A 13,367-nucleotide genomic window follows, 5' to 3' on the forward strand; every position below is an offset into this window, starting at 1 on the left:
TGAGAGTCCGCCTGCCGATGCAGGGGATACGGGTTCGTGCCCCGGTCTGGGAGGATCCCATATGCCGCGGAGCGGCTGGGCCCGTGAGCCATGGCCGCTGGGCCTGCGCGTCCGGAGCCTGTGCTCCGCAACGGGAGAGGCCACAACAGTGAGAGGCCCGCAAACCACAAAAAAAAAAAAAAAAAAAAAAAAAAAAAAAAAAAATCTTCCAACAAACAAAAGCCCAGGACCAGATGGCTTCACAGGTGAATTCTACCAAACATTTAGAGACAAGCTAACACCTATCCTTCTCAAACTGTTCCAAAATAGAGCAGAGGGAGGAACACTCCCAAACTCGTTCTACGAGGCCACCATCACCCTGATACCAAAACCAGACAAAGATATCACAAAAAAAGAAAATTATAGACCAATATTGCTGATGAACATAAATGTAAAAATCGTGAACAAAATACTACCAAACAGAATCCAACAGCACATTAAAAGGATCATACACCATGATCAAGTGGGATTTATCCCAGCGATGCAAGGATTCTTCAATATATGCAAGTCAATCAACGTGATACACCACATAAACAAATTAAGGAATAAAAACCACATGATCATCTCAATAGATGCAGAAAAACTTCTGACAAAATTCAACAACTATTTATGATAAAAACTCTCCAGAAAATGTTCAGAGAGGGAACCTACCTCGGCATAATAAAGGCCATATATGACAAACCCACAGCAAACATCATACTCAATGGTGAAAAACTGAAAGCATTTCCACAAAGATCAGGAACAGGACAAGGATGTCCACTCTCGACACTCTTATTCAAAACAGTTTTGAAAGTACTAGCCACAGTAATCAGAGAAGAAAAAGAAATAAAAGGAATATAAATTGGAAAAGAAGAAGTAAAACTGTCACTTTGCCGATGACATGATACTATACATAGAAAATCCTAAAGATGCTATCAGAAAACTACTAGGACTAATCAATGAATTTCGTAAGGTTGCAGGATACAAAATTAATGCACAGAAATCTCTGACATTCTTACACCAACAACAAAAAGTCAGAAGGAGAAATTAAGGAAACACTCCCATTTACCATTGCAACAAAAAGAATAAAATACCTAGGAATAAACCTGCCTAAGGAGGTGAAAGGCTTCTACTCAGAAAACTATGGAACACTGATGGGGCTTCCCTGGTGGCGCAGTGGTTGAGCGTCCGCCTGCCGATGCAGGGAACGTGGGTTCATGCCCCGGTCCGGGAAGATCCCATATGCCGCGGAGCGGCTGGGCCCGTGAGCCATGGCCACTGAGCCTGCGCGTCCGGAGCCTGTGCTCCGCAGAGAGGCCACAACAGTGAGAGGCCCACGTACCACAAAAAAAAAAAAAAAAAAAGACTGATGAAAGAAATCAAAGATGACATAAACAGATGGAGAAATATACCATGTCCTTGGATTGGAAGAATCAACATTGTGAAAATGACTATACTACCCAAAGCTATCTACAGATTCAATGCAATCCCTATCAAACTACCAGTGGCATTCTTCACAGAGTTAGAACAAAAAATTTTACAATCTGTATGGAAACACAAAAGACCCCGGATAGCCAAAGCAACCTTGAGAAAGAAAAATGGAGTTGGAGGAATCAAGCACCCTGACTTCAAACTATTCCACAAAGCTACAGTAGTCAAGACAGTATGGTACTGGCACAAAAACAGAAATATAGATCAATGGTACAAGATAGAATGCCCAGAGATAAACCCACGCACATATGGGCACCTAATTTACAACAAAGGAGGCAAGAATATACAATGGAGAAAAGACAGCCTCTTCAATAAGTGGTGCTGGGAAAACTGGATAGCTACATGTAAAAGAATGAAATTAGAACACTCCTTAACACCATACACAAAAATAAACTCCAAATGGACTAAAGACTTAAATGTAAGACCAGACACTATAAAACTCTTTAGAGGAAAACACAGGAAAAACACTCTTTGACATAAACCACAACAAGATCTTTTTTGACCCACCTCCTAGAGTAACGGAAATAAAAGCAAAAATAAACAAATGAGACTTAATTAAACTTAAAAGCTTTTGCACAGCAAAGGAAACCATAAACAAGACAAAAAGACAACCCTCAGCATGGGAGAAAATGTTTGCAAATGAAACAACAGACGAAGCATTAATCTCCAAAATATACAAACAGCTCACGGAGCTCAATATCAAAAATAACAAACAATCCAGTTAAAAAAATGGGCAGAAGACCGAAATAGACATTTAACCATGGAAGACATACAGGTGGCCAAGAGGCACATGAAAAGATGCTCAACATCACTAATTATTAGAGAAATGCAAATCAGAACTACAATGAGGTATCACCTCATACCGGTCAGAATGGCCATCATCAAAATATCTAGAAACAATAAATGCTGGAAAGGGTGTGGTGAAAAGGGAACCCTCCTGAACTGTTGGTGGGAATGTAAATTGATACAACTACTATGGAAAACAGTATGGAGGTTCCTTAAAAAACTAAAAATAGAACTACCATTTGACCCAGAAATCCCACTACTGGGCATATACCCTGAAGAAACTATAACTCAAAAAGAGACATGTACCACAATGTTCATTGCAGCTCTACCTACAATAGCCTGGACATGGGACCAACCTAAATGTCCATCAACAGATGAATGAATAAAGAAGATGTGGCACATATATACAATGGAATATTACTCAGCCATAAAAAGAAATGAAGTTGAGTTATGTGTAGTGAGGTGGATGGACCTAGAGTCTGTCATACAGAGTGAAGTAAGTCAGAAAGAGAAAAACAAATACCATATGCTAATGCATATATATGGAATCTAAAAAAAAAAAAAAGGTACTGATGAACCTAGTTGCAGGGCAGGATTAAAGAGGTAGACATAGAAAATGGACTTGAGGACATGGGGTGGGAGTGCGAACCTGGGGCAAAGTGAGATTAGCATCAACATATATACACTACCGAATGTAAAATAGTTGGCTGGTGGGAAGCAGCAGCATAGCACAGGGAGATCTGCTGGGTGCTTTGCGATGACCTAGAGGGGTGGGATAGGGAGGATGGGAGGGAGGCTCAAGAGGGAGGGGATATGGGGACATGTGTGTGCATATGGCTGATTCACTTTGTTGTGCAACAGAAACTAACACAGTATTGTGAAGCAATTATACTCCAATAAAGATCTGTTTTTTTAAAAAAAGAATGAATATGCCTTAGTTTAGGACGCCTCCTGCATCACTCTCTTCCCTTAGGGCATTGAAGAGCAGGCCTACCCATGGTTTAACATCTAATAAGATGACCTGGGCAAGGACAATTGCCTAGTGAAGATTACTCTGCTTTCTTGGCCCTGAAAACAGGCCACCCATCCAGATGTGGGAACATGGAGACTGGACACTTCTTTCAGAGGTTAAGTGTAGGTGCACATGTATGCCTGCATGCATACATGTGCACATACGAACACACACACACACACACACACACACACACCCTCAAGGCCCAACATAAACAAGCAGTTCCAGCCTAGGAAAGATCAAGGGCTGGCAGGGGAGGATGCTTGGAGAAATGCTGAGGATGCTGAGAAATTTTCCTCCTTCAAGCAGAAGGGCTGAAAAGCATTGCATTTTCCTTTCTACATAAGGTTTGAGTATTTCCACTGATTCCATTGAAAGGTCTTTAAAAGTTTCTATGAAGCCCTTTGACCAGCTTCTGACTCTTGCTGCAATGACAACCCCACCTCATTGGAGCTATTAAAAGACTCGTTGTCTGGGCTTCCCTGGTGGCACAGTGGTTGAGAGTCCACCTGCTGATGCAGGGGACACGGGTTCGTGCCCCAGTCCGGGAAGATCCCACATGCCGCGGAGCAGCTGGACCCGTGAGCCATGGCTGCTGAGCCTACGCATCCGGAGCCTGTGCTCCGCAACGGGAGAGGCCACAACAGTGAGAGGCCTGCGTACTGGAAAAAAAAAGACTCATTGTCTAGCCCAGGGAAGGGAAATTAATCCTCAGATGAAACAGACCCCAAAACACCAGACATTTTTTTTAAATAAATTTATTTATTTATTTTATTTTTGGCTGTGTTTGGTATCCATTGCTGCACAGTGGGCTTTCTCTAGTTGCGGTGAGTAGGGGCTACTCTTCCTTGCAGTGCACGGGCTTCTCATTGTGGTGGCTTCTCTTGCTGAGGAGCACGGGCTCTAGGTGCACAGGCTTCAGTAGTTGTAGCTGGCGGGTTCTAGAGCACAGGCTCAGTAGTTGTGGCACACGGGCTTAGTTGCTCCACAGCATGTGGGATCTTCCTGGAAAAGGGCTCGAACCCGTGTCCCCTGCATTGGCAGGCAGATTTTTTTTTTAACATCTTTATTGGAGTATAATTGCTTTACAGTGGTGTGTTAGTTTCTGTTTTATAACAAAGTGAATCAGCTATACATATACGTATATCCCCATATCTCTTCCCTCTTGCATCTCCCTCCCACCCTCCCTATCCCACCCCTCTAGGTGGTCACAAAGCACCAAGCTGATCTCCCTGTGCTATGCGGCTGCTTCCCACTAGCTATCTATTTTACGTTTGGTAGTGTATATATGTCCATGTCACTCTCTCATTTCGTCCCAGCTTACCCTTCCCCCTCCCCGTGTCCTCAGGTGCATTCTCTACGAACACCAGACATTTTTTCACGTATTCCTTAGTTTTCAGATCCCCTTCCAGTGTGTGTGTTTTTCCCACTTATATTTGAGTGTAGGTATTGTCTTGCTATCTCCTTTTTAAGCAAAAAGCAGGCTTAACTGGAATCAGGAAACACAAAAGCTTGTATGTGACCCTGGATAAGTCTGTCTGTCTGTCTGTCTCTCCCCCCTCATCTGTAAACACAGCGGCCTGGACCAGGTTGATCTAAGGTCCTGTCCTTTTCTAATGTCCTATGAGACTTTACTAGAAGCACAAGAGTATAGTCTTAAGAGCATGGGGTCCAGAGCCAAATTACCAGGGTTCATATCCCAGATTTACCACTTACTATTTACATCTTTGAGTATGTTCCTTGATGAACTTCAGTTTCATCATTTGTGAAATGGGGACAAAATGAGTACCTCTCTCACTGGGTTGGGGTGGGGATTTAATGATATAATATTTAGAATGTACTTAGAATTGTGCCTGGGACAAATAAATATTTAACTGTTGTGATTCATCCTCATTTACCAAAAAAGAACTTGCCAGGTTGATTCCCCCAGTAGAAGACATAAAATATTGGTGGCCCCAAATATAATCACACTAACACTTATTAAGAACCATGTGTTAGATATTAAGGAATTATATAAATTATCTCATTTAAACCACATCAAAATCATACCAGGTTGAAATATTATTTTCTTCCATTTCAGAGATGAAGAAACAAAGGACCAAAGAGGCTTAGCAACTTGCTCATGGTCACACAGAATACATTTTTTTAAATATTTCACAATTAGCTCTTCAGGAACAAAAGCCCAATTCATAGCATGATGCCATTTTCCTTGGCGTAAATCCTTCCACCACAGCCAGTTACAAGCTCCCAGTGTGGCATCGCTGAATGCAGAGCTGGGAAGAGATGGGCACAGCTGGCTCTCCTGCGCTGCTCCACACACCTGGATACAGTTAGAATGCTGTGAAGTGAGCGGCCCATTCCAGAGCCACTCAGCTGACCTCTTCACAGCATGTTCATGTCATTCGACTCCTGAAGCTGAGCACTGCTTTAGAATGCAAACCAAAGGATACACATACTCCTTATAAAACATCTAACTCAGATTATAAAACTCAAACTCAGATCTTGCTTGTGTTTCAGTGTGTAAGTCTGAATAAGGGTCTGAGCTATGTTTTTAACTATGCATTCATGTTCTTTTTATTCGTGGAAGGAACAATTGTTTCACTTCAAAAGGACTTAGAACTGATTTATTTCTGTTATCTGATTCTGTACCACAGTTAATATGGTAATTTATTTGCAAGCTCTAATAAACATAATGTTTAAAAAAAACAGATTTTTCTCTTCATTTATAAACCTAATCTAGTTTTCAACAATGTATAAATTTCCTGGTTGGTTGGTATGTTTTTAAATGTTTGGATTGCACAATTATTGTATATGATGAAAAATGTATATTATGGATTCTTTCTAATTGAGTGTTTTATGCAAATTAATGTTTCTCAGTTGAAACTGTTGATTCATTTCTGCTAACTTATTAATAACACATTACCAGATGTTTCTAAATCTCTGTATACAATTTCAATTCTTGATCAAGCCTGACATACAGAATTTCACCCAAAGAGCCTTTTCTTTCTAGTCTTAATTTAGAATATGCATTGACTTAGCAATTTTTAAATGTACTGTAAGAATAAATAAGAAGATTCTCAGTTTCTAATCCTTTGTGGCAGCTAAAATACCATTTTGTGCACCATACAGCCGCTATGTGAATTTATTCACAGATAAATATAGTGGTGGCAAGCAAGTTGTAAGAGCAGAACTATACATCCCCCACCCCCCAAATTCTAGGACGTTTCTTTTACTACCAAGAATCTCGGGTGCTCCAGGCTTTAGGAGCCATCATCACGGCCTCAGCTGCATGGTGGCGGCCAGGGCTTGAGTCTGGGGAGCCCACTCTAAGCTGTCTCTGTCAGCATGAAGAAAGGCCAAGCCCCGGGCCCTGGAGGCCTGTCATGCCCTACCCTTGCCCTTCTCAGCCCTGCAAGTTCAGGAAAACAAAATTGAGATGGAGGTAAATGTTGACTTTGGCACCTCCTTTTTTGTATTCTTCTAGCATCCAACGCCTCCCTCAGAGGTCTCAATGTTTGAAAGCTTTGAATAAACTAGTTCAAGCTTTGTGCTAATATGTTAATATCTTGAGGTCATCCTTAACCCCATTGCCAAATGTCTTCATTATAAATGACAACTGACAAGAAGAGGTCACGATAGGCCCAAAGAAGTTGTTCAAAGGTGGGATTTCAGGGACTGTTACACCAGAAAGCTTTTAATGGGAGAACATCTCCCCCAGTCTTCAAAAACACACAGTGTGCATAGCTCCTACCCTTTTAAAGGACCACCTCCAGCCCACCCCTCCCACCCCCACCCTACCTTGGCCCCTCACAGCAATTCTCTGTGCACCAGTGATAACCTATCTCCTCCCTTCAGAGGGGAATAATGCCAGGCTCTTTCCCCTCTTCCACCACTAACGGCTAATATATACTGAATAATCACCATGGATCAGCCTAAGTTCTAAATGCTTTGCACACATTAAGTGATTTCATCCTCATTCCACACTTGTGAAGTAAGTACTATTACCCCTGTTTTACATGGAAGGAAACCAAGACACAAAGAAGGTAAATCACTACTCAGGAGTCCACAGCTGACAGATGGCAGGGCTCATCTGTCCCAAGAGCCTGGCTTCTAGCTGTGTGCCCTCGACAACCACCCTGCCACATTGTGCTGCCCTTTGCTGGCAGCATGTGATTGATCCCTTAACCTCTCCCTTAACCTCTCATTGATCCCTTAACCTCTCCTCATTTTAAACTGAGGAACTGGATTACATCATCATCCAACCTGTTCCCACTCTGACACCTCCAGGTTTTAGGCACATCGTTATCTCTATTAACTTAATGCAGAAACTCCCACTGTCATCATTTCAACACCGCAGCCTTCTCCTGTGTTCACGGAACACAGAAACAGACCTTTTTCCCCATTGGTGAAAATGGCTGAATATTTGTAACACGGCCCTCTTGCCTTTCAAAAGAAAACAAATTAGAAGGTGTTTTTGTTCTGCTTCATGGTGGAACTAGGTTGCACCAGAAGACCTGTGTCTATTTCTGCCTGAGCTGTTATGTCTCTGGGGCTTCAGAGAAGAGCCTTGTCCTTCCTCAGGCTGAGTTCTCTTCCCAGGGGAAAGGTAGGCAAAAGCACTGCTATCAGATGATCTTTTAAAAAATTCTATAGAGATGCTGGCTGCTTATATTCATTTTGTAGTCACCACTTAGCACTGGTTTTACTATTAATATCCAAACACAAAGGGAACATGTGAGAAGGGATATAGTCAGATAGTCTATTTACAGAAGGTAAAATTGAAGAAACAAGATTTCATATAATTCAACTTTCCAAACAATACTTTATAAACAAAGATGAATACAGAAAGATACATTTGAGTATACAACGAGTACTTATTCTGAGCTACCTAAGAGATCAATTGGTAATTGAGTCTTTTAGCAAATATACACTGAGGGCCAATGATGCAAAGTTTACCAAGACTTTTGTGTCAGGAACAATGTTCATCACTGTACATAGATTATCTTATTTAATTCTTATAAGAAAATCTCTGAGCAACTATTATTCCCATTTTACAGATGGGGAAACAGGTGAGTGAGTAACTTACCTAGGATCATGCAGCATATAAGCTGGTAGAGCTAAGATTTAGGACAATAAAGACCAAACATCCCCATTTTGGACTGGGTTTTTTTTTTTTTTTTTTTTTTTTTTTTTTTTTTTTTTTTGCTGTACGCGGGCCTCTCACTGCTGTGGCCTCTCCCGTTGCGGAGCACAGGCTCCGGACACACAGGCTCCGCGGCCATGGCTCGCGGGCCCAGCCGCTCCGCGGCATGTGGGATCTTCCGGGATCGGGGCACGAACCCGTGTCCCCTGCATCGGCAGGCGGACTCTCAACCACTGCGCCACCAGGGAAGCCCTGGACTGGGTTTTTTGTTGTTTGTTTGTTTGCTTGCTTTTTGCTCAGGGTTTTTGGGTTGGATAGATAAAGCCAAGATCTCCGCCTTCAAATTAACACCAAACTAACATTTCATAGATCCATGATCATCTATTCCAACTTTCTGCCCTGGCCACAGAACCACCTACCCTTGTCTAAGTCTAAGAGTGTTGATAACATTCTCTGAATTCTGTAGAAAAAAGAAAAACAAACTATAGAGCACTGAGATCTAACTTAGATGAGCACTGATCCATAGGAATTATGTCCACAATGTATTATTAAATGAAGAATATTACAAAGCAATCTTGGAGCAGGGAAGTATATATCCACCCCGAAGTGTTAACAGTGCTTAACTCTTCTGAGTGGGATTACAGGTGTTTATAGCCTTCTTTTTCTTTTTCTGTACTTTCACATTTATAATTCAAAGAATAAAATAAAACTGTTCTTGCAACAGGAAAAATTTTTAATTTTAAAAACTGTAAAACTATAAAAAATATATTGACACAGCTGAGGATTCTCAAGGTTTTACGGCATAACGCTTTTGCGGCAATGCCATGGTTTACCAAAAGGCAATGCTGACACACAGCCGATACTGTCTGGAGCACTTCCCCTGGCTCAAGGCTCCCACTCCTGATGCCACCCATTCTTCTCTATCACCATCTTTGTACACAAATATGACACATGGGCTCCCCAACAGACACCCAATTTCTGTTAGCAGGAAAGGCAGGAAAAACAGAAAGACGGCCTTGACCCTCTTTTCTCCCAATACATTTGCCCTCTTCTGTCCAGGATTTCTGGAAGCCAGACAACATTCACCACGTTCACCCATCAAAAGTATGCCCATGCTGGTAACCACAGAGGCCACTTCCTCATCTCTAAGATGTCTGAAGTCCTACTGGACCTTTGCTTTCAAGTTACAAAGTTTTTTAGAAGTAAACTTTCCTAAGGTCACGCTTATCTGTCTTCCAATAATCAGTCTAAATATTACCTTCCTCATATAATTTATAAATGCCACATGTAAGAACAAGGCAGTGAAAAGGACATGATCAAACCACACCTGAACTGTCTTTCTCCTCCTTGTGCTCACCCCTCTGGTTCAACTGCAAAGAAAGGAACCAAAAAACAAAATTTCTTTCAAGGCTCTAATGTCCCTTGTGAGCAAATCAGTCATAAATAGAATGCATCTCAAACTTAATTTACTGATGGCATGTATAAGAATGAGGTCAGGGCTTCCCTGGTGACGCAGTGGTTGAGAATCTGCCTGCTAATGCAGGGGACACGGGTTCGAGCCCTGGTCTGGGAGGATCCCACATGCCGCGGAGCAACTAGGCCCGTGAGCCACAACTACTGAGCCTGCGCGTCTGGAGCATGCGCTCCGCAACAAGAGAGGCCGCCATAGTGAGAGACCCACGCACCACAATGAAGAGTGGCCCCCACTTGCCACAACTAGAGAAAGCCCTCGCACACAAACGAAGATGTAACACAGCAAAAATAAATTAATAAAATAACTCCTACCCCCAACATCTTCTTTAAAAAAAAAAAAAAAGAAAGAATGAGGTCAGAATGTGATTTTGCAAAGAGTTAAATCATTTTGTCCATTTTCATTGCTAAAGCACCTCTTTAACCTGTATGCCCATTTAAAACTGTTTTTTTAACTATTCTCCTTAATTACCGAGAGTAATTATTACAACTTAAATAAAAAGTAGAATATTGAACCATAATTTTTTCCTCATAATAGGCCATTCCTAAAAGAGAGCAAAATGATTTGTATATCACACAGACAGAAAGCATACCTTTTAGGATTGCAATGAGATTTTAAAAAGAAAAAGAAAACCAGCATATATGCCCCTCCTAATACTCCTCTGTATCTTCTTTGTTGGAGAAGGGGGTGAAAAGGAGCTGCTAGGCATCGATTCAAGATGCTCTCTGGCTCAGGAACAGGGCTGGGGGAATTAAAGCCACCAAAAGAAGGTCCAGGGTGCCACTGACACGATTTCTCCAAACATCCTCCCCAAACACTGTGTGAAGTTCCATCTTCTCCCAACCTGTTGTGTTTATTTCTATCTGCAGTTTTGGCTTCACCCAACGTTGTGCGGAAACCGCATAATCTTCACATACAGTTGCCAACTGTAGCCTCATCTTTATCTTAACCATTCCTTCAATAAAAGAAAAACATTAAAAGAATATACTTTCCTGTTAAGCTCAACTATGAACATAACAGTTGATTATCTCACTTTCAGTATGACCATTTGGGGTCTAAATATTATTTTATGAATGGCAGCAACCGTAATATGGAAAGCATGACTGTCCTAAAGAACAGATTTACAAGTCAGAGATACAACGCACAGAGTGCTAATCCAGATGCCTGTAGGAGCCCAACAAGTAGTTTAAAGAGTGAGGCAAACCGAGGGGAAAATGACAGGAAGACACAGCACTGGGAGGAACTAGAGTGTGCACTCCCACCCCCAGGTGACAGGTGATAGTGGCCAAGCGTGAACAAGAGACCTTCCTTCTTAGAAGTCTAAAGTTAGGATCAGATGAACAGGGAGTCTCCAAGGTCAGATGGGTGCTTTCAGATCAGTGATTCAATCTTCTGCCAGAAGGGGCCATACCCAGAAACCAGAGCCAAGCAAGTGCTGGGGAACCAACTCTGAAGACCAGTAAAAAATATCCAAAAACTTGCTATTTCTATCCTCAGAGAGGAGCATGTCATCACAGAGGGATGAGTTCCAGGAAATATTTTGGGACAAGAGTATTTTGATATTTCTCAGATTGTTTACCACAATAGTGACTGCCTACACAGCTTCTGCTGAGGACCAACTTGAAAGAGGGTCCAGCTTACCTTTTCTCAGGGAAGACACCAACTACAACTGCTTCGAAAAAAGGTAGCTGAAACAATTGGGGAAACAGAGGGATTTCCAGTTTAAAAAAAAAATAATTTTACACAAATCTTTTTGATCCTGGAAAGGCTCAAATGGAAAAGGCTTCACATATCTGTATTGTGTAAATTCCTTGGTTTGCATTATTTATAAAACACTAAGTTAATGACAAATCTCTACTTCATTTCTGCTATGTACACACAGCCATCCTGCCACTAAACCATTTAGGGAGTTATTGGGAGGGAAGGATCCAATTAGATCTTTCCCTTCTCATGTTATTAAGAACTGTGTCATCATTGCATAAGACCTAAAGTTGCAAAAACTGTTATTTCAAAAATGATGTTTGAGCTCTTTCCATGCACCAGGTCTTAGATGCTGAAAAACAAGGATGGGTAAAGCAAAGTCCTTGTTCTTCATGGATTCCAGTCCGAGTGGATGTCAATCATATACAAAACTAGCCAAATGACCATGTGAGGAAAAACATTATGCACAAAATTCTATGATATTATGGGTATAGATGTCCCTAATTCTGCCTTGGAGATGAGAAAGGGACATTTGAGCTAGACTTTAAATGACTGTGAAATACAGGAAGGGTTGTTCCAGAACATGACACCTTGTCTAGAATTTCATACTCATAAAACCCAGTAACTGGTACTAAGTGATTACCAAGTAAAATTTTTATTTGGTTTGTTTTCATCTTAGGTTTTCTTTTTGTATTCTTGTATTTTGGCTTTATTTTTTATGAAGAGCACCTGAGAAATTTATAAATTCTCTTTACTAAGTCCCATATTGCCCTTGAGTTTAGTTGGGGTCAAATTATAAATGTTACTCATCTCTTTCCCTAGCTACTAACTTTCTTTAAATAGGATCCCATAAAGTGGCACAATGTTGTTTAATAACAAACTCAATGCATAAGATTGCTGAAGTGTTTGAAAAATATAAAAGCTTTATGACAATACATATCAAATGATACAGAATATGGACAGTCCTGGAACATTAGCGGGATTGGCTAGAAATAAACACACCGTAAATTAACCTCAGTTTTATACAAGTGGAAATGACAATTATATTGAAAGAGAGGAAGATTTTCAAAACCAATAGTTTTTATGTTATTAGATTGATGTCCCAACACCATGAATGGCTCATTGTCATTTGATGATTGTGTCAGCCTATTTAAATCTTGAGACCTTAATTACGGTGCTTCCCAGGAGATAAACTATGGGTGAAAAAAAATCGTATCTTTTTATAATACAACAATCTAACCAAAAAAAAAAGATTCTGTGAAAAAATGAGAAAACACATCATGTATTTTCAGATTTATCATGCCACATGCCTTCAAGATAATTATCATTTGTCATTTTGGTTTACACATGAAAAAAGTCTGATAAAAGATAGGCAAAATTAAATCAAATGCTTTTAGCAGACACTTAATGAATTCCCCCTACTAATGTTTACATTGCTAGGCTATCTACTTGTACATCATCTGTCATTTGTTTCTAGAGAGTTCTATTTTCCCATATGATACTTACAGTGCGTTATGAATCAGCTAATTACACAATAACCTTTACCAGAAGCAAAGCCAGAATTACATGGATTTCAGGGCAGTTATTTCTAATCCTCATTTTAAGTTACATTTGTCTCTTAAGTCACAAGAAGAAAGAGGCAGTTGGTAAACAAGCCACCTACAGCTAAAGCCAATTGATTTGTTTTGTTGGACAATAACAGTTAATAAAAGCTGTAAAGCAAAAGATTTAAAATTTCATAAGTT

This window comes from Mesoplodon mirus (genome assembly GCF_964341445.2).
Source record: "Mesoplodon mirus genome assembly, chromosome: 6".
NCBI lineage: Eukaryota > Metazoa > Chordata > Mammalia > Artiodactyla > Ziphiidae > Mesoplodon > Mesoplodon mirus.